Source organism: Rhipicephalus sanguineus, chromosome 6 (assembly GCF_013339695.2).
Source record: "Rhipicephalus sanguineus isolate Rsan-2018 chromosome 6, BIME_Rsan_1.4, whole genome shotgun sequence".
Taxonomy (NCBI): domain Eukaryota; kingdom Metazoa; phylum Arthropoda; class Arachnida; order Ixodida; family Ixodidae; genus Rhipicephalus; species Rhipicephalus sanguineus.
The window spans coordinates 136,142,716-136,166,072 of record NC_051181.1 but is presented as its reverse complement, the minus strand read 5'-3'; the positions used below and the strand labels follow the sequence as shown (position 1 = coordinate 136,166,072).

The 23,357-nt window shown below is 44.6% G+C and overlaps 1 protein-coding gene and 1 pseudogene across 3 annotated transcripts in view; one reads left to right on the top strand and one right to left on the bottom strand.

Annotated features, from left to right (window-relative positions):
* LOC119396502 (homeobox protein slou-like) overlaps positions 1-23,357 on the bottom strand; it is a 346,344-nt gene that overhangs the window by 245,078 nt on the left and 77,909 nt on the right. The window lies entirely within an intron of this gene.
* Positions 1-23,357, top strand: part of LOC119397579 (glutamate receptor ionotropic, kainate 2-like) — an 84,692-nt pseudogene that overhangs the window by 50,004 nt on the left and 11,331 nt on the right.

The following is a 23,357-nucleotide window of genomic DNA, read 5'->3' as shown; positions in this document are numbered from 1 at the left end:
CAGGGGCCATGTCAGGCAAGGAATCGCGTGAACATGTGTAATACACGGCGGCAGAAGAGTAAAATAACAACCAGGCGTCACACAATGCTAATTGCGCAACGAGTGTGTGGTTTAATGCTTCCCACCCACTGCAAAGTGCTCAGTCATAATTCCTGATCGTCTTCAGCCTCATGCAGCGTCAACCAAGTGCACATAATACCTTACAGATGTGTAGCGGGTACCTCGCTTGTCCGCAGAAAGACGAATAATGGAGCAGTGGGTGCTGTCCTACTTCACAAAAATTATGATTTATGGCGTAGTCTATACCTTGCGGAAGCCAAAACTTCAAACACAGTTGGCCTTGCCCCAACACGAAGCTGCTCTCGGAATTCGCATTAGGCAGTATTGTAATCGTCGGTGAATGTTTTTTTGCACACTCGTGGATATTCACACGGTGAAGATGTTAAAGGATAGATAAAGATAATTCATTGTGGTACCTTAGTGAAACGTTCCGTATGCGATTCCGGTAATTCCGTATGTTTTCGTAAGACTCTTACCGAAATATATGGAAAATATATGAATTTTATATGGATTTATATGTATTCTGTAAGGAACCATGGCATACGGAACATGTCAGTAAGGTAAAATAACTGAGAGACGAACATAAATAAAAGTTTTGACCTGTTACTTGGTGGAACGAACATATAAAGAGATAGAAAGAGGGTATTGATCGTAAGGATTAAGATAATTCTGCGATAATTTGAATAGCCAAAGACTAGAAGAGAGCATTACGTCACCCAGTAAGCCTTGGTAAGCAAAACTGTTCATTAAGCCATATCCTTCACTCTTTCACGAATGGGCGCGAATCTTCGACTTCAATCGTGCTGCGGTTCGCTGACTCCTAATTTCTTTTTGCTTCCTCTTTGAGAGTGAGCCACTGGCGTAGCCAAAGGGGGGGGGGGGGGGGGGGGAGTTACTCCCTGAAACACACGCACGAACATACACAAAGTATGCTTGAACTTCCACGAAAACAATTCTGGCTACGCCGCGGGGTGAGGGTGCGGTCATTGAAGTATTCCGGCTCCCGCCATTGAAAGGCGACGCTCGCAGTGAAGAAGAGCATAGCCTCTGAAATCAGCGGCCGTTGCTCAAGAAAGAACCGTTGTTGGGAAATGAGTTTGGACACCGCCTATCGATGTGGCCACTGCCGCCCTCGTGTATCGAACCGGAGAAATAGTGCGCGCGGCCTTCCGAGATTGCGGGCACGCTCGAGGCGCTCAAGCGTTCGACAGAGGACGCTACTCCCGCACGCACGTTAAAGCTACTCTGTATTATCCCTAAATTACCCCAAAAGTATCCCTGTAAAATAAGTGGCGCATTTAATGAAGGCTTTCTTGTAGGTTCCCGAACAGGTGCTAACGTTTTGGGACAACTGCAAAAAGCGCTTATAATTCGGTACCGTGTGTGTAATAATGAACTGAGGATGATCGAGTAACGTGCTTCTGGTTCAACATAAACATCACGACTACTGGGTTCGGTATTTTTACACGCTTCGGGTTTGTCCGTTGGGAACGCGATTGGATGAACTTTGAACAACTAACGTTGTTCTAAAACAAAAGGAAAAAAAAGAAACGCCATTTCGGCTGCCCGAACCAAACGATGAAATATGTCATGAGAGCACAAACTACGCATTGCCATTTCGTTTGGAAATGCACGTTCATTGAACGTTTTAAAGGTCAACAGATAAGATGTCTGATAAACTTTCTTGTGTCAGGACACATCCAAGCTTTCGCGAAGTATGGAAATGTTTAGAATCTGCTAGCAAGGACTATGTAGAAATAATGTTATAGGGACCGGTGACTCCAGAAATAAAAACACTTTTTTTTCTAGACTAGCTAGACTTGCTCACGGTTGAGTGCACCCTCACAGTGCATGATCACACAATTCGCGAAATAGCATCAGCTAATTTCTCTCGTTTACAAAATATTGCTTTAACAAAACCTTTTGTTTGGAGAAATATTACCTGTTAGTTATAGGTGGAACTTCCAGTCCGTGTCAACAATTTAAGGACCACGGGGCACAAGGAAAAGCTGAATATTCCCGCTGCTTCGGCCGGTAGCCTTGAATTTAGATTGCTGACCTGTTCTAAAACGCGTTAACAACATGCACAGTGCAGCTCGACCGAATACATTCACGAATTGCTGGAACATTCAAAGTTTTGTCAGGCCTAGTGGTCCCTAAACTTTTGAAGCCTACTGTACATCCACAAAACAAGATACCTCTTCTTATAGTGTATGTTTCATCGCAATCCTCTGAGCAGTGAAGCACTCGTATTTGTTTGCAACAAATATGAATGTAACATTTGTTTTGGCTATCAATTTCTCACCCTGGGGGATTGTGTATTGCAGGTGTGGATTTACATTCTTCTGGCTACAGCGTGCACCATATTCGTGATGTACATCAGCGCGCGTCTCAGTTTCCGCGAGTGGATGCTGGTGGATGACGGGAAGGGCGGGGAGTGCATGGAAAACCGCTTCAACCTCTTCAACTGCTTCCTCTTCGTGCTCACTACGCTGCTCCATCAGAGAGTGAGCCTCGACCCCAGGTAAGATGCCAGGCTGCTAATAAACACAGATATATAATGAAAGTTTAAGAGAGAGAGAGAGAGAGAGAGTAAGAAAGAAATAGAGGGAGAGAAACTTCATTTCTGAAGGACCCACGGACCGTGTCGTTGCGGTTAGAACCAAGGCAGATCGCTGTTTGAGTATTAACACGAAGGTGTTTTATGGCAGGGCCCACCAAGAATTCAGTGACGTATTTCCGTCACGGAAATGACGTCGAAAAATGCATTCCATCAGATGGCAAAGAAAAACTCGAAGAAAAACGATTGCATCAAAGGGAGTCGAACCCACGAAGTTTCGGTCCGCGATAACAGATGCCGGGCACGCTATCCACTGCGCCATGGTCACAAACTCTGGAGGCTTTACAAACGCGCCTTTTATTTCTCACACTTTAATATCACAGTGCTCTTGGTCGGCCGGATGATGTCGCCGTCTGGGAGCGGTAAAGTGAAGTATGTGTCATGACCGTGGCCTCCGCGATTGCCTCCTACAACGCGTCGTTGCTACGCGTCCGTCCCATTCAGCGTGTTTCCAATAGGAGAAGTGCAATTTTTATCAAAGCCTCACACCGCGAGGGGGCGACCTTACCCAAAGCCTCGGTCTCACTCATAGCATCCATCCATATTAAATATAGCTCTGCGACGCGCGCCTGCCTCGCCTGGTTGTAAGACCGCGTTGTCCGCGTACGCTTGCCCCGAGAAAAATCGCTGCCGGGCTAGAGGACGACGCGCGTTGCGTTTCTCTCTAGTCCTGCCGTGGTGTTCAATAACTCTTTAACATGCGGCAGGAAGCTCTGCGCCCAATGAGCGACGCTCTTCTGGCTGCCACACCGCTTTCTCTGATTACGCTCTCACCGTTAACTACTACAGTTACCGCAAAGCTTTGTGTAATCATTGATCATGGACGTTAGCCGTCGGGATGGAGATGTGCCACCAAGCGTCAACGTGGGTGCATTCACGTTAAACGGCGCTGTAACTGCCAAACACCAATAGACATTCTACAAGCTCTCTTATATCAATGTACAGTAAACATTCAACTACTTCTGTGAGGACACGTTTTACTTTCGTTTTATCAATTTTTATGACGGAGGGATCAACCATGTTTTTTTTAATGCACTTCTCGGGGCCTACTATAAGGCGAAAGCCTTAGATATCTCATCGAACGCGAAAATTGACCTTTGGCGTCGCCGTCAAGACGAGTGATGCAAAAAATCATCACATGATGAAGTCAACATATGACGTCATCTTGACGTCACAGATTGCAAAAAATTTGTAACGTGGTCATGACGTGACGTCACATGATGAAGTCATCGTATGACAACGGGCTTGGTCAAAGATGGCCCGATCACGGAGGCAGTGCAAAACCACGTTAGGCGCAGAAAGCATTCGGCGCGGGCACTCTCCTTTCGCTAGGTGTAGCGAAGGGAGGGGTGTATGCTTGCATGCGATAAAAGGCAAACTACCAGTGCGTAAATGGAGTGCACCGGCACTTGCGAGTTGCTCGACATGTTGTAGACGCTGTAAAGTAAATGTGGAGTGCATTTCGTTCATTACTCCACTTGAAGGAGGGAGCAAATAAGTGTTTTAACACCCAAACACCGTGTCAGTACTATACTGAAGGTAAAGCGAATCACGACGCGACAAAGGGGCGTCGCTTTTTGTATAATACAGGCACCAATGAGTCTGCGCGAAATCTAGCGATAGTCGGCGGGCATTCCGTCTTCGAAACTGCTTTGGCTATATTCACAAAAACTTACGGAAAAGAGCCAAACGTGGGTCCAGCTGGATACAAGAAATCGCGGGTGAACATCAACCGCAAAATATTTTGTGGTCCTAGATGGTCACCAGAGCATACCAACTACCTTTTTCCCACCTGAGCAGCCGCGCACGTACTTCAAAGAGACGCTAAAGAGAAAAAGAATTTTTCTCGCATAAGTAAATCACTGCATCAGGACACCAAAAACACCACGCTTGTCGCAAGAAGACGCTTGGTAAGCGAGAAAACGCGCAAAAGGAAAATGCGGGTGGCGACCCCAAATTGAGGTTCCCTCACCGAACGCCGTGACGTCATAATTTTGACGGCGTCTACGAGGGCCTACGTACTCCTTAAGCGCTAAAAATGAAGCACATTGCCTTCCAAGGAAGCCCGAACTTCAACATACCAAGGTTCGCGAAATTTTGCTAAGCCAAAATAGCTAAAACACGAAAAAACGCTTTCAAATCCGTGACGTCAGGCGCGGTGCTTTAGGCGCAAAATTCAAAAACCAAACGTTGACCTTTGTTTTCTCCTCTATTAGTAGACCTCTGATGGTGAAATTAGTGACATTAGAGTTCTCAGAGCATAAATTATTATTTTAAACCAATTCATCGTTTCACTTTAGTGTCTCTTTAAATAGCCTGCATCCTGCCCTCTGGCGCATGAAGTAGTTTCTTGTATGTATATCTAGGTCATCCTCAAGGAGGACAGAAGTGCCTTTATATTGCCTTGTGTGCTGACGAGCGTTGGGGATGATGTTCTGCCGTACCACCTGCTGAGAACGAAGCCGATCGACCAGTCGCCGCAACGCGTTAAGGAGTGTTTGTATTCTCCATGAAATCGAGGACAGTAGCAGAGCAATGCACTCCGTAGCCCCTAGCATCGTTTGCTGCTCCATGCATGAATACGTTCCCGGCAACGACCGTATGTACACTGCTCACGGATTGAAACGCGACGTCAAAATGTTTGGTACAACGACTTTTGTGAGCAATTGCTCGAGTTCACCACGACATGTCGCATACGAATCGATCGCTAAAGATAATGGTGGCTCTGATGTAGCCTAAATCAGGCAAACATGACACGAAATGAAGCCGGTGAAAACTAATGTACTTGCTTTAGTTAACCCTACACTGTCGCGTTTCACTCTGTGAGCGCGGTACACGCTCGTTAATTATGCGACGTTTTTTTCCCCAGTCGTATCGGCTGCATTTAATTGCCGATCGCTGAGCTGCTTAGGTAATAAAATTCCTGTTAGGCATTTTTACAATTTTCGTCTTGTTTACAGGTCCATTATAAGCGGTTCTACTTCAATTTAACACTTTGATATTGCCATTGAATACCCAAAGTTTCATGACACCCCCCCGCCCCCTTGTTAACATACGTTGAAGATACGTCTTCGTTAGGTTATGAAACTGGTTTAAACTTCAAAGAACGCGTAGGTTAGTTCTGTACGGTATTATATGTTAGAGCAAGAAATGCACAACAAGTAAGCCCGTATGCCGACTGATAAATACTCGCGCCGTTCATTTTAAACTAAAAACCTTCTTCAGAATAGCGTAGACGGAAAGGAAGATATGTTCACTGAAGTGCGCGTACCCTTGATGAGAGCAATTTGAGCACCAAGCTTACTGCAAGCTATTGCCATCCAGAGGCAGCAAGCTTTAATCTTTCAGGCAGAAGAGAAAGGGAGGGAGGGGAGGAATTCTGCGGAACAGCGATTAGAGAGATCAAAGAGGAGGATATTAACCAGGACATGAAACCAATCAGTTGACTAGGGACAGTTGTTTCTTGAAGCACGGTTATATAAAAACAACCGGGAAGGTTAGGTTTGAATAGACACGCCGAGATGTAGGTTCGTAGTGAAGAATTTCTCGTTATTGATCACGAACCACTATGAAGCTGCATCTAGATTGCATATGATAACGTTAAAATATTTCCTCTCGCTTCAGAAAGATGAAACTCAGCTTGACTCCCCAACCTCTCTTTCGAGTAAGAAAATATCGCCTGTTAGAGGTTTTTACAATATTCCTCTTGTTTTCAGGTCCAATATAAGGGGTTCTACTTCAATTTAAGACTTTGATATTGCCATTGAATACCCAAAGTTTCATGGGGTTCAGATTGCGAAATGCGACAGCTGAGGAGCATATAGCCTTTATCCGATTCCTGACAGCGCAAGGTGTTAGACCGGCCACTACACCCTGCCGGATGCTGGCCGTATACGGGGAAGACTATCTGTCCATGTACGGGAAAAAATGGGAGGCGCTTCAAACGAAGAGCTTCAAACGACGAAGAGCTCAAGGATGCTATGAAGGACTGGGTTTCGTCACGAGCACAGGAATTCTGGGAAAAAGAAATCCTTCAGCTCGTTCATCAACGGGATCGTTGTGCTCAGGCCTATGGTGTATGCATTGAATAAAGTCTTCATTTATACCCACAGTGTCGTTTAGTACCTTTTCATTTGAACACCCCTTGTACATACATACACAGCCACGTAGCCAGGACTTTTTTTCCGGAGGGGGGGGGGGGGGTAGAGCCCAAGGCCTAATTGTTCGAAAGAAAGTCTTTCCATGGCAAGAAGAAAACAACGTTGCCCGGGAATATACAAGGCTGGACGAATTTCGGGGTGGGGGTGGCCTTGGCCTCCTCCTTGCCTACGTGCCTGTACTTAAAATAAAATAATTGCCTCAGCCTGCAATACGTGTCTGTACTATCGGCGTCAAATGAAACCCGAACACCGGCAAGCCTTCGCGATGGTATAGTGCGCGCTGCCTAGTTGTCACCATGGACAGGCGCGCATATGCGCAGTGCAGTCAAACTGGTCAAACCGGATGCGCAACCTGTCAATGGTGATGACAGGACGGCGCGCACTATACCATGCGAAGGCTTCTGTTCGGGTTTAATTTGACGCCGATTGTACATACATACATACATACATACATACATACATACATACATACATACATACATACATACATACATACATACATACATACATACATACATACATACATACATACATACATACATACACACACACACGTGATACCAGAGATGTATCGTAAAACATAGCAAGAGCATTCAGGGCGTCCATAAATTTTCACTGGTGCCAACTGAGGCAGGCAGCATGGGCTGATAGAAGACACTGATCATTCATCTCTCTTATCTCACTCTACAACAAAAATCAAAGAAATTTTTACCACTAACGCCAACATTTAAGTTAACATAGAAAGTTCAGAAGGGATGTATGTCAGCTTTGTCTGTGTGTGCGTACAGAGTAAGAAGCAAGGAAAGACAGGGAGGTTAACCAGACGCATGTCCGGTTGTTATGTGTGCGTGCTCTAAAGAGTACCGACAAAATAGAGCTGTCACAATGAAGTGAGAAATTCTGCGGCCATAACGTAAAATTTCACAGGGTCCCTTATGCATTCACCCAACAAGGCGAAAACTATCTTTTTGTTTTATGTCGGGGTCCACCAAGACTTCAATGACAAATTTCCGTCACGAAAATGACACCAAAAATGCACAAAATCAGATGGCAAAGAAAAACAGAAGAAAAAAGTCTCACCAACGGGAGTCGAGCCTACGACCTCTCGGTCCGCGACAACGGATGCCGTGCACGCTATCCACTGCGCCACGATCTTTTTTTAGATGCGAAGCATCTTATGGCGCAGTTCAAACCGGTGGTGTGCGGCGTGACCACCCTTACTGCACATGTGCAAACCCTCTCCACACACCTCCTCTCCACTCGCCCACTTCCCCTCTTCCCTCGCCCTCTCCGTTCCCCCTCTGAAACGCGGGCTCGACATTCCGAAACGCTGCTTCGCATCGCCTCATGGTCCCCTTTAGCGGGACATGGCGTAATTTTTTTCTTTATTCTACTGCGCCACGGTCACACACTCTGGAGACTTTACAAACGCGCCTTTTGTATCTCACACTTTCCTCTCACAGTGATCTTGGTCCGCGGGGTGGTGTCGCCGTCTGGGAGCGGTAAAGTGAAGTGAAGCTCTTCTGGCTGTCACATTGCTTCCTCCGTACGCTCTCACCGTTAACTGCTACTGCTACTACAGAGATTTCTTCAATCATTGATCATGGACGTTAGTAGTCGGGATGGAGATGCGCCACCAAACGTCAACGTGGGTGCGTCGAAGTTAAACGGTGCTATAGTTGCCAAACACCATAGACATTCTGCAAGCTCTCTTATATCAATGTACAGTAAGCACCCTACTACTTCTGTAAAGACACGTACGTTTTACTTTCGTGTTATGCCGATTCCTATGACGGAGGGTCAACCATGTGTTTTTCTTCTTCTCAGTCGGGGGAAGATCAGTATTGATCTTCCCCCGCCCCCCACCGAAAGCTTTGTGCACCTAACGTGATTTTGCACTGCTTCGAGGATCGGAGGCATTGCAAGCTTTCTGCAGCTCACCTGGCTTTGCACTGCCTCCGTGATCGGCCAACCTTTGCGAAGCGACGAGGTCATGTGATAACGTCACTGTCTGACGTCACGGGATGATGTCATTGTGTGACGTCACGTTATGTGACCTCATAGAGCTGCCATGATGACGTCACAGATTTCGGTGCTATATGCGACGCCATGATGACGTCATATGGTGACGTCATCGTGTGATGATTTTTTTCATCACTCGTGTTGGCGCCAACGACGCGGGACCCCGACGGTCAATTTTCACTTTTGATGAGGCATCTTACGCTTTTGCCTTAATAAATCAGCTCCAAGAAATATATATAAGCGCGAAAACTGCTTAATTTGCATGAATACCGTAACTGACTTTATAAAGCAGCATGTCAGCGGAAAAAAAAAAGTGCCTCGCATCATGAGAAAAAGAAACGTGTTAGAAATCGAAGCGGAAGTCACTCTTCTGTTAATTTGAAATGTTGCGAGCGTAACTAGGTTTCGTCCCTATTGCCCGTGCTATTGCCGATAAGAGTAGCACTAATGCAGCTGCAAAAGAAGCGACCGCAATAATTACCCTCTAATTAGCAGATTCTGTGGCTTTTCCGATAAAGCAGGAACGCGCTAATTTGTATTGAATCCTCACGACGTTCACACAATTCTTCATAATTGCATCCGTGATTTTCAAACTGAGACCGGTAATTTAATTTGCGGCTGAAGTAAGAAAGAGAGAGAGAAATGTTTTAATGAAAAGCTGGAAATGTTAGCCTGGCTATTTGTGTGACATGCTACTCCAGGTTCTTGGTGATGACTACGTTATATACACTGATCACCGCATAACACATACAGCCACGCACACACACATAGACTACACTGTTTACAATGTTTCGTTCAGCTTGTGGCCCACAAGAAAGTCAGCAGTGCTTTCGTGGCGCGTAACGCACAGGTGCAGCTTTGCCATGGGCCCAGAATATGTCGCAGTTCTAAACACCAGTTCCGTTGAAGGTGCAAAGCCGCCTTCAGAGATCGTCTCTCTGATGCGTATCGCCTGCATTCACACAGAACGTGTTTCAGGTATTCTGGGACGTTACATAGAAAGGTAGCTCGTCGTATACTATGTACTACATGAGAAGCTAAGTAGCTTCTCATGTACATCTGAACGAGGGTCTGCTGTACTGCAGACCTTCGTTCAGAAAGCAGAGATCAACGCGAAACTCGTGAAACATTTCTGATGGAATTTTTTCCTCGCTTTTCACGTAATCAGACGTGTGATCCTTAGGATGCATCCTGCCTTTACATTTATTGCATTTCATAAAGCTGTTGCTGTCGTTCCTTGAAGTAACCTTTTTTTTGTACCGCACATTTCATCATTGCAACGAATATGCGCTCTTAAAGGGCAACTAAAGAGAAGAAAACCATGGTTCATCCCTAAGCGCAGAACGCGGTGTTACAGCCAGGCGAGGCAGCCGCGCGTCGCAGAGCTATTTTTATTATGGATGGATGCTATGAGTGCGAGGCCGAGGCTTTGGCTGAGGTCGCCACCTCGCTGTGTGTTAAGGCGTTGACGAAATTGCGCTTCTCCTATTGTAACGCGCCGAATGGGACGGACGCGCAGCAACGACGTTGTAGGAGCGAACCGCGGAGGCAACGGTCTTAATAAATTACTTCACTTTATCACACGCAGACGGCGACACCACCCCGCTGACTAAGGGCACTGTGACAGGAAAGTGTGAGATATAAAAGGCGTGTTTGTAAAGTCTATATAGCGTGTCACCGTGGCACAGTGGACAGCTTGCACGGCACCTATTACTGCGGAAAGATAGGTCGTGGGTTCGACTCCCGTTGATGGACCTCTTATTTTCTGCAGTTTTTCTTTGCCATCTGATCGTGTGCATCTTTTTGGCGTCATTTCCGTGACGGAAATGCGTCACTGAAGTCTTGGCGGACCCCGACGTGAAACACTTTGGTGTTAAAAACTGGTGCAGCTACGCACTATTGGTGCGAAGGTTGAGGAAAGAGGGGAGCTGGTGGCGTTCCCCTCCTCATTTCTCTCCTCCTCATCCTCACTTTCCTTTCCCACCCCATGCTGTACTGCACTGTATTTGGCTATGCTATGTTTCACCCTTTCCCATCCTCCTCACCCTAACATCACTCATCCTCGCTACCCTTTTCCACCCCTTGATATACTGTGCAATACATAGCTATGCGATGGTTCACCTTCTCCCCTCCTCCTCTCTCTACTCTTCACCCTCACTTCCATTTCCCATATCTTTGCTATACTGTACTATGCGTGCCAACGGTACGCTTTCTTTCTCTCTCTACCTTTTTCTTTTTATATGTTTCTATATATATATTTATTCCTCTCTTGCTTTCATTTTCTTTCTTTCTTTCTTTCTTTCTTTCTTGCTCTCTGTGTCCTTTGTGTCCTTCTTCCCCTTGTTTCTCTCGCTTTCTACGTCCTTATTTCTGTCTCTTTCTTTCCCTCTGTACTCGTTTTCTCGCTTATCCAAGTCGTTGCATCCCAAGCCGGACCAATCGGCGCACGTGCTCTGGGAGCGAAGTAGAATATCATGAAGAGGACGATAAGAGAGCGCGTACTGGCAGAGTGATGATGATAGCTTTTGTTCGCGCCTAACGGACTTTCTCCGAGCACAAACAGCTACGCTGATAAAACAATTATTCTAGAATTAGTAAATTACAATTTCACAATACCTAAAGCGCCACTCTTACCGCGAGAAGGCGCTTGTTAAGCGGCGCAGAAAAAAGAAATACAGGTGTCAACGCCATCTTGATGTTACCGCACCAGCTCTCCGTGACGCCTTAGATTTCGAAGGCGTCTGCTGCGGTCTGCGCAATCGCTTATCGGGGAAATGTTGTTTAAGTTGTGTTGTGAGGGATCCGAAGCCTTAACGTCGCAAGTTTCAAAAAACTTGATTGAGCCAATGTGGCCAAAATAGAGGCTTTGAAATTTGCGACGTCACACTTACGACGCGCTGAAGTTTCGGCGCGAAATTCAAAAATGAAACGTTAACCATCATTCCGACTTCTATTAGTTTTGCTACGATGACGAAACTAATTAGAACAGTGTTCTAGAAGAATGAATTGTCTGTCTAAACTGATTTCATGTTTAACTTTAGCATCCCTTTAGCGTACTGAATCACCTTATAGGAGGCGAACCGGAATTTCCTTGGGATAGTTTCGCATCATCATCACAACCACCGTTTTCCTGATGTAAAATTCGAACATAAACACTAGCGTTATGCAAAGTAATGGACATAACTATTATATAAGTATAATTAGGGCGAAATATAGACCGGAAGAGTAAATGCGTAGGAGTTAGTCTAAAGCTATTTCACTTTATCCTGCATTTTCCTCCTCGCTGAAAACCAGTGATACTCTGCACCTGATTTTCTTTAAATGAGCTTTACTCACAGGGAAAGTACCGAATGAAAAGCGCACCCACGCCTCTCACGCTCCAGCGAGTCCATTAATGAAACTTTTACGCTGCAGGGCCGTTGAAGGCCGCCCCTGTCTTTCCAGAAGGTACAAGGCTGAATGGTTAATCATCAGAACTACGTACTCGGCTGTTTTGGCATATTATGTTTAAAGGGAAGGACGTGTTTGGGCATTAGCGAAACAGTAACCGAATTACTGAATTTGGAAACTAGGAAGGTAAATAATGATAAAGATGCAAGCTGCAGGGACAACATAAATCAACTGAAAAAAAGGAGGTCGTTAATAATGCGTAATTCTAAGCACTTTGAGATAATACATTCCCTCATATTGCGGCAAGGGTGTGAGAGAGAAACTAAGAAAGAAAAATGTATGCAGTTGTACTCAACTTGAAATCTGTAGGAAGTGCAGAGCAAACGCACGCTCGAACGTACATAAAGCATGGTTGAACACCTCCACCCCCCCCCCCCCCCCGCAAAAAAATTCTGGCTATGCTACTGGTGCAGAGCAGTGCCCTTCGGCGACGCTGGCGTTCCAAATGTTCAGGCTGGTCGGTGTCCACGGCGGTAAAGGAAACGTTCACTTGTGATGCAGCGGTGTTCTCTCCCCTCCGCTTTTCTCTCCTCCTCACCCTTTCTTACTTTTCGCATCCCTTTGCTATACTATATTATACACGGCTATGCCACGCTTTACACTCTTCTCCACCTTTCCTTCCTCCTCACGCTCACAGCACTCCTATGCAGCTATGCAGATTTACCCTCTCCTCTTCTCCTCACTCTCAAATTCCTTTCATGCCCCCTTGTTATACTATACTATACTATACTATACTATACTATACTCAGTGCTGGGCAGTATCGAAGATACATGTATCTTAGATACTATCTTAGATACTCTATGGGTATCGTGTATCTGTATCGCGATACGTCTCGAAAGACGAGTATCTGTATCTGTATTTCCGATACATTCGATAATGTATCGTGTATCTTAAGATACAAGATACTTCTTTCGCAACACAACCGTGCGAAACAATAATCGCTGGCCAAGCTCCGCTTCTCAAGCTGGTACTGGTGCCACTAAGCCATCTGAATAAGTCTAAGATCAGTGACGTTACTTTTACGCCAGAGTCGTCCAGTGAGGGTAGAAGGTCAGGAAGACAAGCACGTGGAAGTCATTTGTGCAGCCCACGTCCCTTTTGTTTTCTCGATTTCTTTCCTTTTTAGTTGCACCAAAGCAGCGACGCTTGCTCTTAGCCACTGTACTGCGCCGCGTACTCCACTGCATGCGGCGCCTATCGCGCAAAATTTGATCTTGTTGCAGTATCGTCATTGGCGATTCTCTTGCGTCTTGCTCCATAACAGAAATGCGATGCGTGCAAGAATGGGGTTGCTTTGCGTCGCATAGATTTTACATATCAGCGATTTGAAAGATCTCGTGGATGTAAGTTTCACTTGCATGCAATGAATTAACTTATATGCAAGTAAGATTCTAACAACTTTAGCACCACTGGTACTGATGCTAGATCTAAAAGAGCAAGCGTTTACCTCACAGAAAATATCTTGGTGCCCCGTATTTTTCGATTCCATCTACATTTATTCAAAAAATTTATGAATTCATAATTTGAATATTACCACAAGTGCTTTCTTAGCTGTCAACTTGCACCACACACATTACCTAGGTCTCTGCACTGTTTTTCCGGTCTGGTCACTGCAGTATGTCTATTGTAACGCGCTCCCAAAATAATATTCCTGCTTTTTTTTTATGTTCTTCTAACTGTATGCTTTATTTCTTCTACTGTTTACACATTTGCACCTTGCCAAGGCGAGTTTGAAAACAAATATATTATTATGTGGACTCGCCTCGAGTATACAGTACAAAATATTCTGCTTACCGCTTAAGAAAACAGCCAAATTGAGTTTGCATTATAATAATGGAAATCATTAAGAGCCATCTTAAAGATGTTAAGGAGGGGATTCGAGAAACTTTGTTTTACTGAATGCTCCCTTTTACTCACGAGCGTCCCAACGAGCCGTTTCGGGCAATTTTCCATAGGCAGGGAATTTCTTATTGTCTCCACAGGTAAGACTTCATGCTCATAGCTATTAATGGTGCCGTCTGTATCGTGTTTCTGTACTCATTCAACGTGAATGTTTGATACACAACCACCTCTCTATTTTATTTATATTTGTTTTCCTGTTTTAGGCCTTCTTAAATATTTTTCGCATTACTAATCGCCGCGTTATTGGAGCTATAAGCGGCAATAGCGCGAATAGCGGCAGTGTCCTGCGACGCTTTGTGCAACTATACAATACGTGCGAGACATTTTTGTGTTGTACATGTTCTCTCGTTGAAGAAAAATTGCTAAAAAATTGCACGTTAGTGAGTATATCAACAAAGAATCCCTTACGCCAGCAGCTAAGTAGAACAAGGAAATTCATTGCAGTTTTACGTCATCTACATATACACCAGGGGTCTGAAATTCAGCTTGGCGGGCCGCAGTCGCGAAATTTAGCTCAAAGTGCCGGGACAGTGACGATGGTGGGGTCGGAGAGAGTTTGAACAAAATGACGTTGCCATTTGAAAGGAAGCCTTTCCCATATCTCATATATAGGTCATTTCTGAAGGGGATGTGGAGTTAGGATTCGAGAAACATCGATACCGATGTACAGAATGACTGATATCTGGACGCGGATTCTGAAATATAGAGTTTTTGTTCCGCGGTTATGTTTCAGCACATGGTGACCACATGTTCCTCACGAAAGGAATGCTTGAGACCAGTCATGTCTGTGTAGCTGACGAACGTACTTATAACAAATGGGACGGAGATGGTCATTTGTGGCGGCCGGGCCGCTAGCGAACGGTCTCAAACCCCGTATGCACCATGCGTTCCCCACTCCCCCCCCCCCCCCCCCTAAAAAAAGTTGCTACCAGCGTTGTTGCTGCTATACACCTGTCCGGTATACGGTATTGTGCAAACTGTCTTTTACGGACAAGGTAAAAGTCCACACCGGTATTTGCACCGTCGTGAGAAGGCTTCTTATTGCCATTATTGTGATTATATGGCAACCAGCTGACTGGTCGCAAGCTGAGCAGCGACTCCCATAAACTGCAAAAATGACAAGCAAGAACCACTGTCAGCGAAGTGTATAAAGAGTTGTCCTGTGAAGAAACTAAAAGAAGCCCCAATAAGTTGTTTCGGAAGCAAACTAATGTACTTTGAGTAAGAAGGGCAAAACTTCTGAGATACTAATAGACATTTCATTCAAGTGAAACAAAATAGGCCACAGGTAATAAATTTTCAGGCAGACATTTTCGTGTATAGGCGCTTGCTGCTACATTATATGGATCTATAATAACAAATTTGAGAATGTATCGAAGTATCTTAAGATACGATTGCCAAGTATCGTATCGGATACAATTATTGCAGCAGTATCTTGTATCTGTATCTCCAATACTTCATGCCTGAGTATCTTGTATCGTATCGCGATACAACTTCAAAGTATCTTTGCCCAGCCCTTACTATACTATACTATACTATACTATACTATACTATACTATACTATAATATACTATATATGGTTATGCCATGCTTTCCCCTCTCTCCACCTCTTTTCCCTCACCCTCTCTTACCTTACCCACACCCTTGCTATACTATACTACACATGGCTATGCTATACATGTGTGTCTTGAAGCCATAATACAGGCTTACGCAATGCTTTACCCTCTACCCTCCTCTTTTCTCTCCTCTGCACCCTCCCCTTGCTCTCCCGCATCTTTGCTATACTATACTATACGTGGCTATTGCTGTACAAGGCTACGCTATTCATGGTTTTGCCTGCGTGACGCCAAGCGGCGACGTGAAATGACCGCAGACGACAGATGACAGGAGATAAAATATAGGAGCATAAGACAGCCCGGGCCCCTAAAATGCTACGAATGCAAATTCAGAGAAGCCGCATCCTTCTGGTCAACACCACGCGATTTTTGCGGAAAAGCGTAGTTGTCTCTCAGTGCCCATAGAGAAAAGAACTTAACCTTACTTAAGCTGGCCAGGTTTGCATAGTTAGAAATTGATTGTGTGATAGATTCTGCCCGATGTGTGGCAATGCCCAGTGTAATAATAATAATTCGTGGTGTTTTACGCGCGCTAAAACCACGACACGATCATGAGTCACGTCGTAGTGTATGGCTCCGGATTGATTTTCACCACCTGGGGCTATTTAACATGCACCTAAACATGAGTACGCGGGTGTTCTTGCATTTCGCCGTCTTCTAAATGCGACCGTGGCCGGGAATCGAACCCGCATCCCGAGCTTAGCAACGCGACACCCTACCTGCTAAGTTACCATAGCGGGTTGTGCCCAGTGTGTGGCACAAACATGAACAGATCATCATTCCTTGCGCCCGCAGCTGCTGTGAATACAGCGCGTAGCCTGGCGCTCAGCAGCAATTCACCGAGCACTCGACTATGTAGTTCACCGAGGTATAACTGGATAGAGAAAGAGAAAACAAAGATAATTGAGATCTCAAGGTGAAGAAACGAACAGCGACCAAGTTGAAATATGTTGCATGCGAAGACATACCACAAGTTGAAATTTGTTGCATGAGCAATCAAACCTGAAGTTGAAATTTGTTGCATGCGAAGACAAAACCGCAAACGAAACTAAACGTAGTGCGCACGCGCACATGCAAGTTGTGCAGCTCTGTTACCATGCCGTTATACAACAGGAGGGATGGTAACAGAGCTGCATACAAATGCATGGGAGTTAACGAGAGGCAGTTCCGCTTGGCTGCCCCACATAATTAGATTGCTCTGACCGAAACTTTCGTAATGATTCTTCGCTGTTCCGCTTACTCATTCCCTATGCTTGCAGGGCCCCAGCGACTCGCGTGTTGGCTGGCTTCTGGTACTTCTTTACTTTCATCGTGCTCGCCATTGTGGTGAGCAACCTGTGCGAGAGCATTTTGTGGCAGGACAGCGGACCCGACTACGACTCGGTCGACCAGCTTATGAAGACCCCTGGCTTCACTTACATCGCCATACGAGGTGGAAGCACCCGCACTTACCTTGAGGTGAGTTAGCTGCACAATGTATGTATGTATGTATGTATGTATGTATGTATGTATGTATGTATGTATGTATGTATGTATGTATGTATGTATGTATGTATGTATGTATGTATGTATGTATGTATGTATGTATGTATGTATGTATGTATGTATGTATGTATGTATGTATGTATGTATGTATGTATGTATGTATGTATGTATGTATGTATGTATGTATGTATGTATGTATGTATGTATGTATGTTTCCACGAAACGGATAAACTGAACTCTACTCCCGCTTTCAATGCGAATATTGCTGATGCAAATTAAGTAAGGTTTGAGAAGCTTTTATGTCGGCATAAAGAAAAAGGAAACCACCTTCCGAGCAACATTTGCAAAAAAAGGTGCTGTGATGTAAGGTAGGTTATTCAAGCTCTCATGTAAAGATATTTAAAAGAAAAAGTACGCTCCACAGCAGGAACCAATTTTGAAAAGACATATTGTACATATTGTGTGCAGCTCACCACACTTATACGTAGAGTACCAGCAGTAACTAACCTTGGCTGACTTCAGTTACTGTTGGCTAACACTGTTTATCAGTTGATATTATAATATAATAAATATACATGCGTAATGCTATGTGTCTGCGTTGTTCTATTGTTTGGCAGAGATTATACGTATATCAATGAGAAAAATGAAAAGAGGTGGTGGGCCGAAGTTTCGCACAATGTCGGATGAGAAATCTTCCCATTAAATTGTGTTAGGAATACTTTAGCACTACAATTTCGGCAATTAAAATATTTGTTTGCTTTATATAGGGCACTGAATGAGATAACTGCTAAGAATAAAATATGTATAACAATAAAAAAACCTCGGCTAGTTTATTTGCTGTGGGAATCAAGGTGAGCTTACACACACAAATGGAATGCTGGATATTCTGAATGATAAGAAATGTCTCTCGAACATGCATATGTAATTCTTTACTTTGAAACATGCTCCTCCGGATGCATGAACTGGTGCCATATCAATATTCCATGGAAATGGTATTATTTCTGGCAGAATTCTGCACAGAGATGCGAACGTCCTTCAGACAGTCTTTCTTTTTCTCAAGGTAACGCATTAGTTTCACGACTGATGCATGTGAACAAAAGATGATTGCATATGTTCACATTGTTATAGGAATCCTAACGAAGCCGCCGAGTGGTAAGTCATGCAAACAGCCCAAACAAATATTGCCGCGTACAAACTCGATTAGTTAGTGAATATTTCATGAACCTTGAGTCTATGCGCGCAAAAAGGCGTTAACTAGCTAGGAAACAAGTGCATGAGAAATTACGTCGTCTTCTTTCATTTCAGAGACATGCAATATAAAATCCCGGCAGATTCCACGCATTGGCGGAATCGATTTTATGCGTAGCAGTCACCGAGCAGCTGCATATGCGCCGCACTTCTAGTCGAGGCTCACGAGGTGTACCGGCGTCTTCGTGAAGTTTAAGCATATTAAAATAGAAAGAAAACTTATGGCTGTGGCCTTTGTGGCCCGCGATCTCATTCAAACTAGATAGCCCGAAATTCGTAAGCCTGTTAAGAAAACTTGAACATCTGTCAACTGATGATCTACCCAGTGCGCATTTGAACAAAAAATGATAGGCGTAGCCATAAGATACAAGAAAACGGCAGAGCCGATCACAGAACAAACAGAGATAGCCGATATCCTAGCAGATCTTAAATGCGAGACATGGTCCTTAGCAGGTCATGTCATGAGAAGGACGTGACATGCTCAGGACCATGTCTTGCTTTCAATATCTGCTAGGATATCGGCTAGGAGATATTAAATGCAAGACATGAATGAAATTAAGAAATTCGAATCATAAAAACAATAATGTACTGGGTTTCGCATGACGAAACCACGATATGATTATGAGGCACGCCGTATTGGAGGGTTCTGGAACTTTCGACGATCTGGTGTTTTTTTAATGTACAGTGACATCACACATCACATTGGCCTGTAATCGTTTCGTCTCCATCGAAATCTCACTGCCGCGGCCGGGACCGATAAGGAATTTGGAGGTATAAACAAGGATCAACTGGCGCAGAACAGGGTGGGTTGTAGATCATTTTTAAGAGGCCTTCGTCCAGAAGTGGGCATGGCATGCAGTTGGGAGCAAGCGCTGGGTCTTCGTTCTCTTGTACCTTGTCTAGTGTTTTGCGCTCAGTACCATTAATAAGGACATGACAGGATGATTATTATTATTATTATCATCATCATTACAGAACTCCAACGTCCCCCTGCACCAAAGGCTGTCGCAGTTTGTCGAACGTAGCGGACGCAATAACCCGGGAACCTTCTCCGAGGGCCTCGATCGTGTCAAGAACGAGGACAAGGTGGCCTTCATCATGGAGTACGCTACTGCTGCCTACGTCACGCAAAGTGACTGTGAGTTCAGCATGACCGACACTTTCGTGCACCACACGGCTTACGGCATCGTTACCGCCAGAGGTGAGTAGAGGACGCTGTTAAGGGGGCCCTGCATCACTTTTTCAGCATTGTCAAGAAAATGCTGCCGACAGTCGAGACACCTGAGAACATGTGCGCAGCACAATTGCGAGGAATTTACGATTAATTTTCAAAGTCAGCTAAAAATCGCTCGCTCTTCTCTCGACAAATGTTGCCATAAACTCAAATAACCACGCCACAAACACTAATTCCACGGCCAATGGCTGATTTGAGCATCGTGAGTCGAATAGTTACACGGCCGCCGCGAGATGCCGCGACGTGCCCGCACGCTCGCTCGCGGTCACGCTGGAAGTAAACCGCGCGTTCGAGGAAAAATATAAGAGAAGTGCTCGAGGCCATGAAGCGCGCTGACCTTTGGACGTAGCTCTTGCCCCTGTTTAAGTAATACAACCTAAACTGCTGCAATAACTTGTTTATCTGCTTTCATACAAAAACGTGGTTTATAAATATTTTATGACCACCTCTCTTCTATAAACACGTTTTGATCGTATCCATTTACATATTGTTTTGATTGTCCCTTCATCGTTTCTTCTCTTGTAAGTGCGATAAAAAAGAAAAGAAAAGAAGCGTTTAGCCAATGTACTTCAAAGCAAGTGATTCATGGCTTTCTTACACGCGTTCTCCTATGCTGATCTATTTAGTGGACTAAAAACTTTTCTTTCGTCAATAAATAGTCATAAATAGAGGGTAGAATGCAATGATCCGTTTAATTTTTCACATATACAATGGCGGCCTTCTTTATCATCGATTTTGAGCACAGAAAGGCGGAACACAGAAGACAAGACGATTGAACGAGCGCTCGTTCAATCGTCTTATCTTCTTGTGTTCCGTCTTAACTGAAAGGCGGCGCGAAGTAAGGCTCGTTGTGTGGTGAGTGCACTGATACAATACACTAGGGAACTCCGGAGGCGAGGGCGCGGGAAGCGGTGGCAAAACGGCAAAAACGACAAACGGGAGATTCACACGTGGATTTTTCATTCCCAACTCGACCAACAAAATCGTTTACTCGTGCACTTGGTACACCCCGAGTACGGCCCAGTATAAACAGTTTCGCGTTTTACTGCAAAGCTCTACGTCCCCCTCTGGCCTCCGTCAACGCATCGCAAGGACCTTAAAGGACCCCTGACACCGAATTTGGAAACTCGAGATGCTTGTGTTGTTTGATAGTCCTGCATACGGGGGCACTTCTGACCAATTATGAGTGACGACCGTTGCCTTTAAGATATTTTCATTTCGTTTTAAAGTAAGCCTGAGTGCTCATCTGAATTTTGAACTCCTATCAACATAACCACTAGTATGACGTAGACGTAGGCCCCTTGTGACGTTGCAGAGGTAAAGCAAGTGTTGTCGACGTCACAGACAGAAATATGCGCGGTGCACTGTGGTATATTGCGAAACATGTTTGCTCTTTGCTTCTCCCACCTTCTCCTTCTTCGGTACGGGTCGGCAGGCAGCGTGAGCTCCCCGTGTGTGTGTTCTCCAACTGGCAATTCAACAAGCGCGTGGCTGACGTCACCCAATACTGAGCGCACGTCAACACGCGTGCCCCGAGGCGCGACCGCCGCGGCGCGGCGCTAGTTTCTTATCCTCTTTCGGCGCGCGTTTTGAACCTACACTAAAGATGACCACAATTAACGCTGCTAGGATTAATTAGACATCACGTAGGAGCATTTGCGGTGTCATTCTGTGATTACAAGACATAGGCCTACTTATTGCAACATAAATGTCACAAACAAAAAATCGGCTGTCAGGGGCCCTTTAAGTTAAACCGGCCGATGAACTCTCGCAAACTCAACCGAATTCAATCTAGCTCACACGAACACCGCATCGTTCAAACAAAAAAGCACCACTCTACCTTTCCGCCCCCTCATTGGCTGATACCGTATACTGTATACACCGCACAATGCTCTTGGCACTGCTGAAGTGACGCCAAAGCGGCGTTGCAAAACAATGCAGCAGTGGCACGGCTCTTCTTTTGAAATGGATACTCAATTTTTCAGCACTCTGTGATTCAAGTAAAGCGGCAGGGAGCTTTGACCGATGACACTTTTTGGCGACGCTAGCAGCGGCCACCGGTAATGTGGCAAATGACGACAACGGCAGTGAGGGCGGGTAATCAGCCTTATTCCCTGCGGTCATTCGGCGCTCGTGAAAGATGCATGCCGTGCCGGAGAAGCTCGATAAGAAGAGATGAGCATTGTACGCTGCTCGTTTATTGGTTCGTTTGTTCCCCAGTGAAGATGGCTCGTGCACACTATGGGGGACTGTCCCCTATAGTCCCATGGAACTAAGTTATGCACATCAGCTTCTACTAGACACAGATAAGGCATCTGGAAAAGAATCCATATATCACAATAGGAAAGAAAAAAAAAACATCACGAGGCTCATATCGAGCCTCAAATCGAGCTTCTTGGTGTTTTCGTTTCTATTTTGTGATATTGATTTTTTTCCCACATATTTGCTTCATCTACACTTGTCGAGTACTTTAATTAGACTTCTTGGGCAAATTGTTGCGATTTAGTAAACGTGATATTTGGGCGCCTAAACAACAGACGCGAAGAGAAACACACAGACACAGAGAACGCCGCTGACAGACAGACAGACAGACAGACAGACAGACAGACAGACAGACAGACAGACAGACAGACAGACAGACAGACAGACAGACAGACAGACAGACAGACAGACAGACAGACAGACAGACAGACAGACAGACAGACAGACAGACAGACAGACAGACAGATAGATAGATAGATAGATAGATAGATAGATAGATAGATAGATAGATAGATAGATAGATAGATAGATAGATAGATAGATAGATAGATAGATAGATAGATAGATAGATAGATAGATAGATAGATAGATAGATAGATAGATAGATAGATAGATAGATAGATAGATAGATAGATAGATAGATAGATAGATAGATAGATAGATAGATAGATAGATAGATAGATAGATAGATAGATAGATAGATAGATAGATAGATAGATATCTGTTTCTTTCCGCTTTACGTATACACAATACGACGAAAATATTTACCCGAAATACATGCTACTGCATGTCATGGAATTGTCCTCATATTAAAGTGAGTTCAAATGTATTACAATATTAACTATAATAGCAATGGTAGTAATATAATAATACTTTGTAAGGAAAGCAGAGCCTCTACATGCGTATTATATGTACCACGGGTTTTTCGAACTTGTAATCATAATCACTTTTCAGAGAAGGATGATTGTTCGGTTGGTTTGGCTCAATAACTGATTCCCGCCATGGAAAAAAAAATGGCCGGGAGACAGATGAGTTCGATAGAAGGCCAAATAAAGAAAGGACATCAGTGACAGATTTGGTAAAACGAGAAAAAAATGTGAAATAATATAACGTACGTTTGAAGACATACCAAGCAGAGTATCCTGATGCAGATAGAAATTTCTCGTTTTTCTGCGCCGACGCACCTATGGCTATATTCTAGATAAATATCTAGTTTTCTCAGAACGAACGTCTAGCTATCGATCGAAGGTTCGCACCCTGCTTCAACAACATTTGGAACAAGGACATTGCACTCACA